The 19,225-nt window shown below is 33.5% G+C and overlaps 1 protein-coding gene across 1 annotated transcript in view; it reads left to right on the top strand.

The window, feature by feature from the left end:
• The window catches only part of MGAT4C (MGAT4 family member C), a 283,050-nt gene that overhangs the window by 232,803 nt on the left and 31,022 nt on the right, over nt 1–19,225 (top strand). The window contains exon 2 of the mRNA XM_004280611.4: nt 3,912–3,962. The gene's annotated coding sequence lies outside the window, so the exon portion shown is untranslated. The remainder of the gene's footprint in view (nt 1–3,911; nt 3,963–19,225) is intronic.

Raw genomic sequence — 19,225 nt, 5'->3', positions numbered from 1 at the left:
TAGGTATATCCCTGACCATAGGTTTCTCTTGACAGTGAAGCACAGTCAGTTTAATCCCTTTTTTTTTTTTTCTGCAAGAGTCCCATCAAGAATGATATGAAGGGAAAAGAATACATGATTTAAGATTCAGATGAGCATAGATTTTTTTGAGAAAGGTAATTTTTCTCTCTTTCATTTTCTCCCATGTTTTGCGTTCCTTATCTGCTGTAAATTTCACTGAGTGATGTAGTGTGGTCGATTTGATTCTTGAAGCTGCTCATCTGCTCATGAAGGAAATTGCTTGAGAATAATAAAGTACACATTTCATATTATTTAACATACAATATAATAATAGTTGACATTTATGTGATTAAAGCAATTCATTTATCCAAAAATTAGGGATCTAGTGAATGTGTATTCAAATATACATCATCAAAGAATGGCTCTGTATTCTTCAGAAAGTAATTGTTACAGATATTTTTCACTTGCTGAGATTTATTATCTTGAAAATCCTTCCATGATCTTTAAAAATGAATAATTACTTTTAGGTTTACTATTTCTTTGTAGAATGCTTAGTCAATTACCATTACCCTGAGATTCTTTTCAACATATATCTTCATTGTATACAGAAACAAAGTTTACATTTATAAAATTTAAGGATCATAGAAATTTATCATTCTCTTATTATGGCAACCTGAATAATTATATGTATTTATAAACATATATTTATATAATATAAATTTAAATATCTATAATGTTAAATATTTGAATATTTAAAGTTTAGATATTGGAAATTTGCTGAAAATAATAAAATAACTTGATTAACCAATTATTTTTAAAATTCTTTAATATTTTTTAAGCTAACATTATTTGTAGCATAATTCACAATGTTTTTACTCATGCTAAAGAACAGAAGGATATTAAACTAACCATTTTCATAGTAATGCCTCAAAAGGAAGACACCCAAAAATGAAACTAAATACATCTAAATCATATCTATTAGAATTTAAGACATATTGAAAATGCCATTTAACATGCTAAATATTAATAACTAGAAAAATAAAACATCCTTTTTTATATGCTTTATTTCTCTATCTAAATAGAATAAATTCTTATACTAATAAATTTGTTTTTATATTAAAATGTTTATTAGAAGAAAGTATATACAATCAGAGAAATTTATTTTTGCTTAACTACCCTTTACTTAATTGAATATCTTGTTTCATGCATCTCTTCTCAGGTACACCCCTGATATTTTTCTTCAGTATATATGCACAATTATACAAAATCCAAATGCAATCCTTATAAACCACTAATGGGTTCCTAAGATCCCGTGTTTACAGTGTATGTTGAAGTCTCCAGTTGATGATATACATACAAGGACAAATCAGCAGATTCCATTTTGTTAATCAGCCTTTTAGAAAATTCATCAACACACTGTAAAAAAATCAGATCTTTTGTTAAAACATATCTTGAAGTATGTTTAAAGTCACATCACTAGTAAGTAGAAAGACTCAAGACTTAGGTCCATCACGAAACACCTTGTCTTGAAGGATATTATTATATTCTCAAACCCAATAGTTTTTCATCATTGCCTGATCATCTGAACATCACCTCTAGTGTCTGGAATGCCTTTATCAATACAGTCTATTCATAAGTTTGAAAACAAACTCCATAGCCCAAACGCCCGGCAGTAGCTAAGTACAAGCTTGCACAGAATTAAACTCATTGTTACTACAGCCTTCTGCATACCAAATTTTTTGGAATCTGTAGCTAGACCCTCTTAAGTCCTACCTCCTTTCTGCCCCACTCTAATAATTGTAGGTGCCCCCTTCTCCATACTAAGGTATAACCAATTAGCTGTAATAATAATAGCTCCATACTGAGAAATAAATTTATTTGAAATGAAAATTCTAAAATGACTCTTACCATTTTAAAATATCAATCTCCCATTGCAACTATTCTTGCTATATCTGGAAGCTACAAAAGATAGAAAAAAATAGAAGAAAATTACAGAAATCCTACTGAGGGTCTTTTTGACCCCAGAAGCTGACCACAATGCACCTAAGTGGAGATGAAATCTGTGCCTCAAGAGCATATGAATTTTCACAGTTTACCATTGTGTAAAACAATAAATCTTTATATAGCATTAAACTTCAGAAAATAACATTATTGGTTCCTCAGAAGTACCTAAATAGTCCAGAGAAGCACTAAATGTTTAAAATATAAATAGTAGTTTTAAGCCTAGTGGAGGAAAATAATGCAAAAATAACAATGCATTTATTCCTCAAACTATCTTTGCTTAAAGAATATGCACATGACTTTAAAGACATTATTAGAGACTTCATGTATTCATTGTGTTATAGCTGCACAGTTTTCTTCTGAATACCTTTGTTAACAAAATCTGGCAGACATTCAATAGCAAACTGTGTTCCAAGCAATGAATTCATAATGTTGTAGCAGGAACAATCTCTTTAATGTTGTAAGACTTTATATATGATGGAAAAATCAATAACTTGGATAAACATGGAACAAACTAGCCCATGCACTTTTTCGGCGACATCCCATTTGATTGGAAACAGTTTTCCCCTGCCCATTTGGAGTTCACACATGATCACAGCCAAATAGGATTTTGCTTTTGTTCTTCACCTTAAGATCTCGTACCTCTATAATGGGTAAATACTAAATCATTCTTACTTGTAAAACCCTGAATCAAAGACACAGGATTTTTAAGAAATCCTCTCCTCTCAAAAAGAAAAATAAAAGAGCCAAAATGGTAAATATCAGCCATCCAGAAATCCCAGGAATTATGCCAGGACTCATTTTTCCTACTTTAGCTAGACTCATTATTAGTACATTAAAAAAATTTCGAGACAAAATAGTGAATGATTTCCATTGCATTAATGGCATCTTTCTCCCATCCCCTTTTCTGTTATGCCAGACTTTAGTTTGGGGATCCATATGGTTTTGTGGAGACTGACTCCTCTTCTGGCTTCAGGGATGGGATTTATATAACACAGCTAAGCCAGTGTTATGGGCTGAATTTTGCAAGTCCAGAGTACATCTTAGGATTTTTTTGGGGGGGAATATTGTTAAGTAAATAATCCCCTCTTTCTACCTGAGAAGATGGAGGAAGGATGTAGTCCTAAGTGCTGGTGGCATTTATCTTAATATCACAAGGGGAGCCTTAGGATGAAACCAACCTCATAAGGCAGAATGTTGAAAACATGCCAGGTCTACCTGTAGATTTTTAAGTTGTGTGAGCCAGTTAATTATCTACACTTGAGCCATATGAAATTACTAATTTGATCATTTTTTATTATAAAAAAGACAAGTTCATGTTGATCAACCCAATGTACTGCTTAATCCAGAACTTCTGTTACAAGCTGATAAAACTCTTTAAACTGAAGAGATGGACACATAAAATTCTATGCCTTTGAGAATTTTTAACTTCTTTAACTACTGCCAAAACATAAATTTATAAATTAAAAATTAAATTATAAATTTAATTAAGTTATAAATTAAAGTAAAAAATATTAATTATTCAAGGAGTATATTGATACCAGTAGAGTTTCTAATGAAAGATTTCAAAAGGAATTTTTTGGATATAGAGATACAAAGAAAGTTATAGGAATATGATAATGTTAAAATATATGTGTATATCTCTATATAATATATACTTCAAACATTTAATTTGACTACTTTTAATGAATAATTTAACTTAATATAAAGAATTGTTCTGTGCGATATATATATTAAAGCATTATGTTAAAATGTTTATTCTATATTTTTCTCTCAATTTAGAAAACTAGTAAATATGAATATAATATGATTGCATGGGAATAACAAATTATCTAGAATAATTTTTTTTAACTTTAATAAATAATAAACAAGAGGATTGTATTAGTAATATTGGGCTTTCTCTTTTCCAGTGTATCAACATTTTCTGCACAGGACAGATTGTGAACAACTTCTTTCTTAAGGTGAGATTGGGTGTCATGCACAGTAGAAGTTTGAGAGGCTATAAATTTTTTAATATATTATCAAAGATATTCCATAAGTCAAATTGTCTTAGGGTAGTTGTGCATGCCTAAATTGAGGGTATGTGCTCATTAGTTTTATATGCATACATTCTATTTGTTCAACAGTACTACTTTTACTGTAAACTCTAGAGGATGTTTATTGGAAATTTCTGAGTTTATCAAAGCATGTAACTTGATATTTTTATTAAAACTTGGAAATTTTATTGATGCTAAAAGAAAAAAACAAGCCACAGAACAAAAATAAAATATACTATTAAAACTAATACAATTAAGATATCTCTCAGAGCAAATGAGTACTCACACACACACACACACACACACACACACACACACACACACAGAGGCATGTTAATATTTTTAACTTCCTCCTAAAATACAAGTATATTAGATTCTTTTAATTACCATGAGCCATCAGATTTTTTTATCAATGCTATAGGTATTTTTGTTCTATTATTCCAAGAATTAGATATTGTTATTACTGTATTATAAATTAATATTATATTAGATTTACTCACATATTTACCACTATTTTTTCACTGTTCCTTCTTATTAGAACTTCCACCTTATCTATTTATTTGAAGTATATTTTTTAGACTTTCCTTTAGTGAAGATTTCTCAGTTTTTCTTTGTCTGAAAGTGTTTGTATTTTGCTCTTGTCTTTGGAAAATAGTTTCTCTGAACTGTGAGTCGACATTGTCAAAGATTTTTCTGACACCATTGAAGATTTTATTCTGTTATTTTCTGGATTCCATTTATTAATGGCAAGTCAACTGTCTAATTGTTATACCTGCATAGGTAATTTGCTATTTCTCTTTGGCTGCTTTTAAAATCTTCCTTTGTTCTTTGGTGTTCTGAAGCTGGTTATGACGTGTATAATTTTTATGTATCCCACTTTAGACTTGTTGGCCTTCCAGAATCTGAGGATAGATGTCTTTCAGCAATTCTGGAACTCCTTGGTCATTACCTCATTTAGTGTGACTTTTTCCATTTTTCTCTACTTTTATGTCTCTTAATTTTTTTCCAAATCATTTCATATTTTCTTAGTATCATATTCTCTGAGTCTATATCCCATTCACTGATTTGATCTGTATTTGTGATTTATTTTAAATTAATCTCTTTTTATTCTTTTAATTTTATAATTTTTGATACAAAATTCCAGTTGAGTGTTTTACAAATTTAATAGTCTCTTTTTCTTGTTCTTATTTTCATTTGAGCCTCTATTTTAATTTTCATGGTTCTAATTGCACTTCCAGTTCCTTCTTGTTCTCACATGTGAAATCTTATTTTCCTTGTGTGCTCTGATTTTGACTGTAATCTCACACATGTGGAATGTTATTGATGAAAATTCTTTAAGGCCAGACTTGGAGTTCCATTTTTAAAGTATTTGCTTCTACTAGTCACTCAAGGGCACTATTAATCCAGGACAATTTTTAAACTAAATGTTTTGCTTTTAAACTAAATGCTTTCAAATAGCATGGATGTAGATTTCAGGTCTGTGATGAAGACCAACTTGTTAATGTGAATCCTTTTTTTTTTTTTTCCTCTAACCAGCACTAAGGACAAGACTGTATATTGCCTTTCAGACCCTTTTTCCGCATGAGATTTCTTTCTCATTTTATGGAAGAAGTCTTCTACCATACTTTTCCCTTTATCCTCATGAAGCAGCCAAAAGGGAAGCTCAAGCTTTCCGAGGATCTCTAGAAGTTCTCATGTTGTACACTGCCTTTGGTGATACCTCTTAGGATTCCTGCTTTTACTTTGATCTTAGTCTTTGCAGATTTCGTTCATGTCAGATGCAACATTCTTTAAAAGTATGCACATATATTTGTATACATAATTTTATTCAGTTGCTTTCATCAGGAATTTACGCTGGCTATATAGATCCAGTATACTGGCTTGAAGCAGATAATAAAGTGTTTAGAGTCTACTAAAAATGCTAATACTTAATTCTTTATATTTCACAGATGGTGTATGCAGTGAGATTTTTCTCTTTTGACTCAACTCAATAGTTGACCTCTGCTAAAACTTCAATTCAAACTAATTTTCTACCTCTACAAGTCTCCAACCTTTTCCTTCATAATTCTGATATGGTTCTGTTACTTCTTTCTCTTCCCTGAAGCAAGGACTTCATCACATTAATATTGCTAAACTACAATATTAAGCCCTGTCAAGAGTGAAAAGGAGTATAGTCTTTGTTTGATTCTGCTTTTGAAGAAAACAAAAACACATAATTTTGGTTCCCCTCCTAATCTTTTAGACTCCTAAATCACATGGTATTAATTTTATTGCTTTTGAGATTCTTGTAATTACCATTAATGCTTACTATTTAACTAAGAGGGCAATTCATAAAATGCCCATGCAGGCTCTCTAATGAAGTTACCCCTATGGTAGTTAGAAAAGGTGGCTAAAATTGGAGAGGACATGTACACATGTTTTTTCTTCTCTTTACTCATGTAAAAGATGTGTATATAAAGCAGCTGTTGTTGTCATTTTCCAGCATAAACATTTGAAAAATTTCTGTTTACTCCCTTTGGAGGCTGGCACTTTCACACTGTTTAAATCAGCCAGATTTATTTGTAGAAAATAGTATTAAAATGTCCACGTGCTATGTTTTGTAATATAAAATCCATTATTATTTTTTACTTTAAAATACAATGCATGCTATTTTTCTGGAGTTTTCAAGATAATGTGAAAATATTAGTACAAAATCATTCAGTTTATAACAAGCTGTTCTTTGAGGGAGGGAGGAAATTTTCAAACATAAATTTCAATCAGTCAGTACCGAGTTCATTTTCATAAGCTGTTTTACTTTTTATATTTTATTTTTAAACAGTGTCTAGTAGCAATTAAAATTCACAGTAATTTGTTTTGTCCCAAATATTTGTAGTGTATGTAGTTCATTTTTCCTTTCAATGCATTGAGGGGTAGGGCTCTTTAATTACATTTTCTACTTCCTGCATTTTCACTACTCAACTACCTACAGCTAAATCAAAGAGCTAATAACAAAATACTAAGCAAAAGAAGCTATTTTATTCAAATACAGTTGAATTATCCAGCTTTATATGAGATATTGTAGTGAGCTGCTTTGCATTGCAGTATGCAGTATTAGCCTGCAGAAAATTTTAACTTTTTATAATCCTTTCATCACAGCAGATGTGTGATCCTATATTACCTATCTGTCATTTTTTATAAATATGGACTTCTCAGGAATTGAGTAGTCATCTCTCACTTTTTATTTCATTTCTTTACATAATGTTAGAGCAGTGAAGCATATCCAGTTCAAAATCCTTAGTTTTGATCTTCGTAGAATAAAATTTATGAGCAACTTAACTTCCCCAAGTGCATCATTATTACAACTCCACTGGGATTCTTTAACCTTCAACCCCAAGCTAAATTTGGCAAAACCTTGAATGGGTGCTCTCTTAGTTAAAATTCTCAGCTTCTGTATTTCTGTGTCCCATGGAAATTATTGCTTTGTATAAAATCAGCAAGCAAATATTTGCTTACAAATTAGATAGACTGATATTGATCTGCATGTGTTTTAGAAAGAGAATAAGTCCCATTTTTAAAATATAAAATGATAAGACTGAAAATGACTCAATATTACTCTAGAAATGAAAGAACATATATCCACAGTCTATGGATCGTAAGGCTTTAGAATTGCACGAGTGCTAGGGGAATTATGTCATGAGGGACAAAGCATAGTGATTTTTACTTGAGGAACAAACTGCTATTCTCATAATGTAGAAATGCTAAATAAATAAGAAATGTGTAGCAGTTCTCAGGTTTTTTGTTCTCAGGATCCTTTCTTAAAAATTATTGGGGACTCCAAGGAGGTTTGTTTACGTGCATTTTACATTGATATTTACTGTATTAGAAACTAAAGTATAAAATTTAAGATATTTATCATTTCCTTTAACATTAACAATACACCTATTACTTATAAATAATGTATTTTTATGAAAAATAGCTGCATTTTCTAAGCAAAGCAAAATTTAGTGAGAAGGGTAGCATTGGTTTTCATTTTTGCTAATCTCAGTAGGAGACTGTTGGGTTCTCATTTCTGCTACTGTATTCATTGTTTTGATATAAAACATTATGAAGACTTTGGAAAACTCCACTGTAGACTCTTGACAGAATGAGAATTAAAAGACAAATAAAGTCTTAATATAATTATCAAAGTAGTTTTGACCTTGCAGCTCCACAGAAAAAGGTGGTGAAGATCCCAGGTAACCGTAGATGACACTTTGAAAATTACTGACTTAGTGGCTTCAAACAGCAATGTACTTTCCCTCTGAGTCTACAGGTCACCTGGACAATTCTGCCAGTCTGGGCTGGGCTTGACTGAGCTCGCTTGGCTTACTCAGGTGTTTGCACTCAGCTACTGGGTTGTCTGGAAGCTGGCTGCTCTAGGATGGCCTTGGCTGAGATGATGGCCTTTGTACCTCTAGCAAGCTAGCCTGGCCTATTCCCATGGCAATGAGTGTTCCAGGAGGGAGAGTTGAAGCATGAAAGCCCTCTTGAGTTCTAGGCTTAGAATTGCACGCTATTAATTCTACAGCATTCTTTTGACCAAATGTATAGAAAAGTCAACCTACATTCATGTGTGGAAAACAGGCTCCACCTCTCGATGAGAGAAGTTATAGTCATATTGAAAAGGGGGTACATACAAGGAAGAATTTGGGGCATTTTGTCAATTAACCATAGCATCCTAGATCCGCCCCCCCCCCAAAAAAAAAAGGGTAAAGGTAATTCTTTGCCTCATTTTCAATAGATTTGACCCTGTTGTATGTGCTGTAGGAATCTGTTAGGACATATTTAGAAGTAATAGTGCTCTCATTTAAAATTCATTAGTTTGGGCCCTACGCTGTAAATGCTTACCTGTAACCAGGGCTTCAGATATAACCAGGTCCTGACACAAGGACTCACACTAAAAAGAATACATAAGACAGTGCAATGGATGGCAACTTGGCCAATTTTTTAATTTACACTAAGAAATATATATATTATTTGAGTTGGACATACGTGTATGCATAATCAGCAAAATTTTATTATAGTCAAATAATACTATATATTATCAAAATTCAGTTTCACAGAGACCAGAAATAGCCAAAAAATATAATTTGAACACATTTCCTCCTTATAAGGAGACAAATACAATAAAGACCACAATGTTTTTCTCTGATTATCAAAATACGAAATATGAGGTCAGATGAGTAAGGATCTAGTGAGATCAAGCTAAGAGAGTCACATCTAATGACAAGATTTTTTGTTTTCTGCTTTTTCCTTTTCTAGAAGGGTGGAAAATGCTTAAAGTGTGTATATTGCGTCTCTCTCCAACTCAAGGATAACCATACCATTAGGAACAAAAATATCAAAACCTTTTACAACTTGGTTCACTTTCCTCTAGATCAGATGTTACATACTCAACTGTCTAGAATCATATAGGTAATATAAATGAGTAATGCACTTCAGTAGTAAAATATTAAGAAATTGGAAGTGGGGAGATTGTATGAAACTGGAAAAAGCCTTCCCCATCTAAATGGGATTAGCTAATACTTAGGTCCAGCCAGTTGTTGCAGTGTGGGAATGAGAGCCCATTATTACTATACACTCTAATTTTAAAAGAAATCTAGATATTTATTTGAAATTCTTCCCTTTTCACACATTGCATTGACCAAGCCAATTCTGTTAGAACCTAGAATCTCCCTCACCTGGCTATTTTTTGTGAAACCTTCATCATTGGAACATTGCAGATGTTGTCATGAAATTCCTGTTTTTTAGGCCATGTTCCAATATTGCTTTGTTTTTGATGTTCATTCATATTGATATTTATGTATGAATATTGATATCACACACACTCATAATCTAGTCTTGCTCTGTCTTTTAAAATTTATTAAATTTATTACTCTCATGCATTAAAGTGCATAAGAGCAAAATTAAATTTGTTTAGCATGCTAAACAAATTTAACTCAAATAAATAAAACTGTAAAAGGTGAGCAAAACCAGAGAGAATGGGAGAGGAACAGAAATAAACAAATAACAATTTATATAAATTTGCATTAGGCAGTTTTACCTACCATTTCACTTGGTATACCCCACTGTGCCTTTGTCCTATTGATAAGTTACATCAGTCACTTGGACTCTCTAGCATTTATTTTTATTTTTTTTCTGCTGCATAAATTTGTGGCTGGACTAATGATCTTTGCATTCCTTTTTAGATTGATATCCTATGATCATCAGTTTGACTTTTAAGTCATTTTAAAAATATTTTAATATAAAATAAAGTATGCTTTGAGCCACTGAGTAAATTATAAACATTCTCTTCCAGATTATGATATAACTAATATTCTCTTAGAAAGCAATGCATAAATATGTATTGCAGCTAATCAGTTTTTAGTCTTGCCTCTTTAACCTTCTTTAAAAAACTCAATGCTTTGTGCATAATAGATTTCTCAACAGGTGTTTGTTACTCATTGATACAGGTGGGTGAACTTTTCCATTTAATGTGCTTTTTCTTACGTAGTACCAGGTACAGGTAGTGACACTCACTAATATTAAGACACATTACAAGCTTCATCTCATAAATGCATAGTGAAGTGAGGATCTCTAGCATAGACTGTATTCTTTTTTATTCCACAATCATACTGATTTCAACTTCAGTATCAATCTATAGAAACAGTGTCTTAGCCTGTTCAAGCTGCTATAACAAAATATCACAGCCTGGATAGCTTATCAACAACAGACATTTATTTCTCACAGTTCTGGAGGCTAAAGTCCAAGATCAGAGTGCCAGCATGAGTGAGGGACCTTTTTAGAGTTGCAAACTTCTGGTCTGGTGTATCCTCACATGGGCAGATGGAACAAGCTAGTTCTCAGGGGCCTTATTTATAAGGGCTCTAATCCCATTCATAACGGTTCCACTCTCATCACCTAATCACCTCCCAAAGGTCCCACCTTGGGCCCCACCTAATACCATCACCTTGGGTATTAGGTTTTTCAGCATATGAATCTCAAGAGGGACACAAACATCAGACTATATATAGCTCACAAATTTCCTACAGACTATTTGCAAGCAGTTTTTATTTTCACCAGTTAGCATGGGATTTCAAAATGTACAAAACTAAGTATGGATTTTTATTTTGTAATTTAATAGTTGTGTGAATGCAGGCAAGTTATTTAATCTCTGATCCTCCTTTGCCCTTTCTATAAAACAGTGCATGACTTAACATAAATGACCATTTCTTTCTTTCCTTCCTATACAAGTCATTGTCATGAAAAATGATATTTCCAATGCAGGGAAAAAAAAAAAACAACACTTGGGTTTCCAAAGTGCTCCTTTTAATAGGATTATGGGCACAACGAATGTCTGTCCAAGTCAATTGCTACTTGTCATTAAGAAATTTGATTATTAAGTGGTTTTCTCTAAGCTGTCCATCCAAATACAGTTACATGCAATTAAAATTAAACCTTAGACACATTCTATTCTGTTCTATTCTGTAACCGTTACACGTTCACAGTTCTTTTTAATGTTGCACACATTCATCGATGAATAAAAGGAAAACTCTGAGCCAGGATCTAATTGTAATATAGCTATCTTGTAAAGTTTCTTATTAGGTGTAAATATAAAGTGTAATCACTAATATCATGGGCAGTGGTTTTAAATTAGGTAAGTGGCCCCCTTCTCTCTGAAGAAAATGAATATAAGAAAACAATAAATTAATTTCTAATCTCCAAGAAATATTTCAGCAAGTTCTCCCCTCCCCCTTTTTTGGGGGACCCAGCCTCCTGACACTTTGCAAAGCAGGAAACGATACCTGCCACAAGAAGCAGAAGGGAAATTTGGGGTTATCACACTGGGAGAAGACTCTACTAGTTTTTACCAGGCCGTACCTCTGCCCAAGGAATTGAAAAGCAGTTTGTATGTATTTAAATAAACTATTTACAAAGCATACTAAAATCAGCACTGGATCAGCAGTGTTTCCGTTATAGCTTTTCTCATGTGTGATAGCAGATCCAGTCCCGCCCTCCAACTGTCTGTGCATTGTCTTTCTTTCCCATGACTCACCCTAATTTTCAACTCTATCTTTTCTGACCTGACACTGACATTTACATTTGCCTTAAACTATGTCAAAGCTTGATAAGGCTGGAGACCTTTTCTAACCTGAGTCATTCTATTTAATTCATTGTTTGATTCTAATGCTGAACAGATAAAACTGTGTGGGACTATTGATGTAAAAGGTGTAGAAAGCTTATGTAAGCACAGAATCCATCACCTCTTTATTACTAGCAGTAAAGAATAATAAAAACAACCTCCACAAATTATATTTGGCTTAAGAAAGTATAGTATACTTTGATTACATGTGGTTATATCTCAGTCAGCAATAAATTCAACATTTATTTATTTACAGTCTACTTGGTGACTGGCAGATGGTTAGATTTGGAAATATAAACAGATATAATTGCTACAAGTTTTGAAATAGAAATGTGAACTAAATGGGAGCAGTTTATTCAACTGATGATGTTGGGATACAGAATTGATCTGATAGACTTTTTGGGAGGTGCGTACCAAGCTCTAGTTGCTTTGTTATCTCCTGTAGTCAAAGAAATAACCCTTGAAGTCAGGTGTTAATGTGCCAGTTTTAAAATGAAGAACCTGAGGATTAAGGCCTTGCCTAAAATCACACAATCAGTAAGTAGGAAATCCAGGATGCAAATTCCGATGTATCTAGCTGCCACGTTATCTCTTTCAAGCAAATGAGGATGAGATTTGAAGCTGAGTTTTAAGGGTGAATTGGAGTTAATTAAGCAGACAAGGAGAAAGTAATTCGAGGCACAGAAAACAATAGAAGCAAACACACACATGATAAGGTAAATGGCATAATTTAGGAAGTGAATAGGCCCTCGTAGCTATAATATTAATTGTTAGAAAGGAATCCCTGAAAAGTAGACTAGACCTACAGGCTGAAGTCAAGTTACAATGCACCTAACATGGAATGACAAGGAGGTATAAATCATTGAAAGGTTTTAAGTAAGAAAACAGAATTGTAATGAATCTTTAGAGAGATAATGCTAATAACATGGTAGATGAACTGTAGAAATGAGTAGATTTTGGTAAGTCTTTTAGACTCCTGGACCCAACTCCAAAGTTTGTGTGTGGGGGAAGGGTAGGCTAGGGGTGTGCTTTCCACACAATATCAAGCAATTCACAGATACCAGCAGAGTGTCAAAAATTCAACTCAATTCTGACACTGTCTTCTGGGAGATAGCATCAGATCCCACAGGTTAAGGGCTCAGTCCTACAAGACTGCCCTGCCACCCCCCTCCCCCCACTCCACTTCAGATGTCAGTTGCAAGCCCAGGTTGTTACCTGTGCTTCTAACCGATTGGCTGTAAATCAAAGGTTCCCAAGACCCCTTCCCAGGATTGATTAATCTGCTAAAGTGGCTCACAGTACTCAGAAAAACATCATACTTAGTAGATAAGTTTATTAAAAAGGGATATAATTCGGGAACAGCCAGATGGAAGAGATACATAGAGCAAGGTATGAGGAAAGGACACAGAGTTTCCATACCCTCTCCAGATGTGCTGTTCTCCCAGCATGTTCACCAGCCAGATGGAAGCTCTCTGAACGCCATCCTTTTGGGTTATTATGAAGGCTTCATTACAAAGGCTTGATTGATTAAATCATTGGCCATTGGCAACTGATTCAACCTCCAGCCCCTCTCATCTCTCAGGAGGTCTGGGGGTAGGACTGAAATTTCCAAATTTCTAATCACATGGCTGGTTCTCCTGGCAACCAGCCCCCATCCTTAGTGCATTCCCAAGTCACCTTATTAACGTAAATAAGAGACACCTTTAAGCTTTCAGCACTTAGGAAACGCCAAATGTTTAGGGAGCTTTGAGCCTGGAACTGTGAACAAAGACCAAATATATATTTCTTATAAATCATAATATTGTAGTAGGGCAACTGAGTAAAACCCTGTAGCTACCAACATGGGCCTCTGAGTCCAACCAACCTTGTTGTGCCAATCTATTCTAATTTTGAGGATTAAATATAAAATTTTTACAAAGCACCATCCCTGTGCCTGGCAGATAGTGATCCTCCAAAAATATTAGTTGTTGTTATGTTATTTTGGAATTAGGACTTAATTTGATCATTGAACAAACATTTGAGGGCTTACTGTGTGCCAGGAACTCTTCTAGAACTAGGGGTACTACAGTGAATAACACAGTTAAAGTCCTTGCTCTCAAGGGACTTACATTCTGGAGGGGGCAGGAGAGTCCGGAAAAAAATGGTAAAAAAAGATAGCAAAAATTATCAGAGACATTTCTGAGATAGAATTGACAGACTTGATCACTTACTACATGTGGGATGGTGTGTGTCATAAGTGAGGGCAACAGAGGAAGAGTTAGGAATGATGCTGAGATTTTTCCCCCCGCAGCAATGCAGAGGCATTGTGTTGTCATTAGCCAAAATAAGACAGCAGGCCCAAGAGCACATATAAGGAGAGTTGAGGAGAAGGGCAGAAAACGAATTTGATTTAGAACATGTAGAGTTACAAATGTCTGTATATCCAGGTAGAGATGGTAGGCTCTGGAAATTGGCTTCTATAGAATGGTATGCTGCAGTAGGATAGAAAAAAATGTGTCTTGGTTATGCAACTATCTGTCTCCAACCCCCAGCAGAATGCTGACACCTACTGAACATGTTCATGACAATTTTGTTGTAGAAAATAATATATATTTTGAAGAAAATACTACCTGTAACTCCATGACTAACTCACAGTAAGATTATGACAAGGAAATCCCCTTCTGCTTCCCATCTTTACTGTTATTTGACTGTATCACCTCTCAGATGCAAGTAGCAAACCTTGAGTGGTTTGGCTAACTTGTATTTACAGGGTCCCTTGGGTAGGAGCAGTGTTCTTCCTTTCTAGCTCTGCTAAACAGAGGTACTTATTAAGCTGAGTGTAATTTGATATTCAATTAGAATTTAAAAGACTCTTTATTAAGAGACTCTAAGCTTTTTGAGGGAAAATATTATATTCATATTTGCATCTTCATGGTTTATCCATGTGACAAATTAATAAATGAAAAATTTAAAAAGAATGTGATGTAACACCCAAGGGAATGGATACACAAAACACAGATCATTGTAATTCTTCACCTAACCTTATCAAATAAAAATACTCAACTATATGATTCGTAAGATCACTTTCTAGAAATATAATTCTGATATTAAAATTTGACTATATTGCAAATAAGTGAGTATATCGTAAAAGAGGTCTTACATTTAGAGAGATTTTATGTGTATAACAATGAACATTTTCAAATTAAATTACAAAAAAGCAATGATTTTAAAGAAATACCATACAGCAGAGACTACTTCATAAAAAAAACTATGGATATAGAACAAAATAATATACTGAAGCTTTGGATTGTTCAAACTGGTTTTACAATGTTTTAAAATTCTCTGAAAATAAAAAAAAATCAATTTGTACTGGAACTTTGATTTTTTTTAATCCAATTGATCTGTTCCCTTATGTATTTACAGACTTACCCTAGAGACATCTAGTTATTCCAATAAAAATAGAGATAATCTTCAAGAACTAATAGACCTTATTTTCCCATTTATGTAATTTGATTTCAAAAGGCACACCCTTATGTAAAATGGTTGCTCCATTACTAATCCCTTGTCAAGATTCCATTTAGAGTGATTTCCCTGTGCCTCTGCATTTAGGAACTAATTTATTAAACCTATTTTCTGATTTTTACTCATTTGTCCTTTTCTAAATTAATCTTCGATCTCAAAAATGTACAAAATAAAACTTTTATTATATGGTATTCTATGCTGAAATAACCAGAAAACTCCTCTCATCCCAAGTTCAAAGTAGAAAGAATGCATGTGGTTATGACTGTGGGCTCTGAAATCAACTTCCTCTGAGTTGAGTCCTTCCTACCTTTATCACTTCTAGGTGATATATCTTTAAGAAAGTCATTTAATCTCAATAAATTTGTTTCCACATGTGTAAAATGACAAAATAATGGTGCCTATCTTACAAGTTTATTGTGAAGATTAGGTGAATTACAGCACATAAAATTCTTAACACAGCCTGGCCCTTACTAAAAGCTCAGTGAGCTGCTTATATATAAATCTGGATATTATCTGCCTCTACTGTTTATATCACTGTCCATTAAAAAGCATCAGGCATTTCACTACTTCTTTCAGTCTTTCAAATGTCTTTTGTAAGTGCCAGTCATATGGCTATCACTATATTAAATGCTACAGACAATAATCAGAAAATTGAAAATATAGTGTTTGGTACACCAGTGTGAATGATCAAAGGTATAATAATAATAAAAGTTCACAATAATTACATGTTAAGTGAAAATACAGATAAATTTGCGATAAGAAATCTTTGGTCATTTTTTAGCTATAATATGGATTTTTCCTTCTTATTTCCTTCACCACAGCTTTTGTTTTAATGCAGTGATCTTAACTCCCAACCCCCAGAATCTCCTAGCAGGATCAAACTCCCAACCACACTTTTGTATACAAAATAGCAAAATGAACAGTAAAATAGTGCCTTATAGTTAGAAACATACTCCTTGGAGTTCTACTAAGAGTTTCTCAAATTTTAATTAGAGATGTTTTTGTCTGCATTCTCAAATGGTAAATTCATCAGTTAAGAATCCATCAAAAATGGCGGGGAATGTTTCTGAGGTATACATTTTTCTAAATACTAAAGTGAATATAAAGACAGTTTCCTTGACTTGAAGGAACCCACAGTTTTTTAGAAAAAAATATCGTGTAAAGAAATCCTTGCAATGAAGTGTTAAAGGTGATATGATGGATAAGTTACATCAGTTGCACAGATGACCCAAAGATAGTACTGACTACTTCTACCTAAAGGAGGGAAAAATCAGGTAATGTTTCATAGGGGGAGCGTCACTTGAGCTGCTGAGGTGGGGAGTAGGGAATATTTGAATAGACGTAGCACAGGATGTTAAGATGGAATGCTGTCAACTACTACAGCCAGAGAAGGTGACAGGAACTTTCAATGACATGCAAAAGAATTTGAACTCTGTGCTATCAGCAAATGGAATAATGGAATGTCTCATGCTTGGGAGTGACATGGCCAAATTTGTTTTAAGAAAGACTATAAAAGGGAGTGTGGAAAAGGGCTATGAAAATTGCAAGACGTTCTTTAGAGATGACTGTTGATGGAACAGTTTTAACAGCATGTGTTTAATGCCTTCTGGACTAGATACACTAGCTTTCGAAGGCTGGAAAATTTAAATATCTTAGGTCAATGGATAATATATAAAATCAAATATTATATTGATTATAAGCCATTAGTATCTACAATATTTTATATTGATGAGTTATTACTGCACATGTATAATATTTTTCTAGGAAAAATGAATGTGTATTAAAGACTAAACTATTATTTCAAAGGTAAGCTTAGCAAAGTGAGGTGAATGATAGAATTAGTCAAACCCCTGAAAAATTATAGTAAAAACTATAATGATGATTGGGGCATTGAAAGATCCTGAACTGTTTTATGAATCATGAAATATTGTTATGTTTAACATAGTTTCAGTGTTACATGTATTCACATAAATTCCAAATTTTTCACTAATAGCTGAAATGGTTAATTTTTCATTAACCAGAATATTTTAATATGATACCAGAATTCTTTTTCTTTTAAGTATTTTTCAGTTTGACTTAGCTATAATTGACATATATCACTATATAAGTTTAAGGTGTACAGCGTAATGGTTTGACTTACACATACTGTGAAATAACTACAGCTATTAGTTTAGTTAGAATCCATCATATTATATGTATACAATAAAAAGAGAAAACAAAATAAGAAAAAATTTTTCCTTGTTTTGAGAACTTTTAGGATTACTCTTAACAGCTTTCCTGTATATCATACAGCAGTGTTAACTATAGTTATCATGCTGTACATTACTTCCCTAGTACTTATTACTCTTGTAAGTGGAAGTTTGTACCTTTTAACCACCTTTATCCTATTCTCCATCTCCCCACCCCCTGCCTCCGGTAACCATAAATCTGATCCCTTTTTCTATGAGCTTGTGCTTTTTCTCTTGTTTTGGATTTTATTTGTTTGTGTTTTTAGATACAGTATTTATCTTTCTCTGTTTGATTTATTTTCCTTAGCATAATGCCTTAAATACCCATTCATGTCGCAAATGACCAAAGTTCCTCATATTTTATGACTGAATAATATTCCCTTATATATGTATTCCACAACCTCTTTATCCATTCATCTGTTGATGGACACTAAAGTTGGTTCCATTGGACCAGAATTCTTTTTTATTTTTGTATATTAATGTCAATGTTTATTTGTACCTAAGAATCTTCTTATTACCATTCTCTTCTTATTACCATTTTAAAATTACTTTATACACATTATTGAAACTCCCAATCCATTCCTCCCTTACTCCCCTCCTTAAAACCACAAGTCTTTTCTCTACGTCCGTGAGTCTATTTCTGTTTCTTAGGTGAGTTCATTTGTACCATATTTTAGATTCCATATATAAGTGATATCATACGGTGTTTGTCTTTCTCCTTCTGACTTCCTTCACTTAGTATGATAGTCTCTAGTTCCTTCCATGTTATTACAAATGGCATTATTTCATTCTTTTTTATGTCAGTTTAGTATTCCATTATATATAATATATATATCATATATGTGATATATATATGCATATATATCACATCTTCTTTTACATTAAAAAAAAAACCTAAAAATAGAATTACCTTATGATCCAGCAATCCCACTCCTGGGCATATATCTGGACAAAACTATAATTCAAAAAGACACATGCACCCCTATGTTCATAGCAGCACTATTTACAATAGCCAAGACATGGACCAGAATTCTTAACCAGATAGAAAACAGTTAAAATGTGTAGTCTGGGGCTTCCCTGGTGGCACAGTGGTTAAGAATCTGCCTGCCAATGCAGGGGACACGGGTTTGAGCCTGGTCTGGGAAGATCCCACATGCCTCGGAGCAGCTAAGCCCGTGCACCACAACTACTGAGCCTGCGCTCTAAAGGCCACGAGCCATAACTACTGAATCCCGCGTGCCTAGAGCCCGTGCTCCACAACAAGAGAAGCCACCGCAATGAGAAGCCTGCACACCACAATGAAGAGTAGCCCCTGCTCA

This window comes from Orcinus orca, chromosome 11 (assembly GCF_937001465.1).
Source record: "Orcinus orca chromosome 11, mOrcOrc1.1, whole genome shotgun sequence".
Taxonomy (NCBI): domain Eukaryota; kingdom Metazoa; phylum Chordata; class Mammalia; order Artiodactyla; family Delphinidae; genus Orcinus; species Orcinus orca.
Note: the sequence above shows the minus strand (reverse complement) of the source record. Positions and strands in the feature narration are given on the sequence as shown.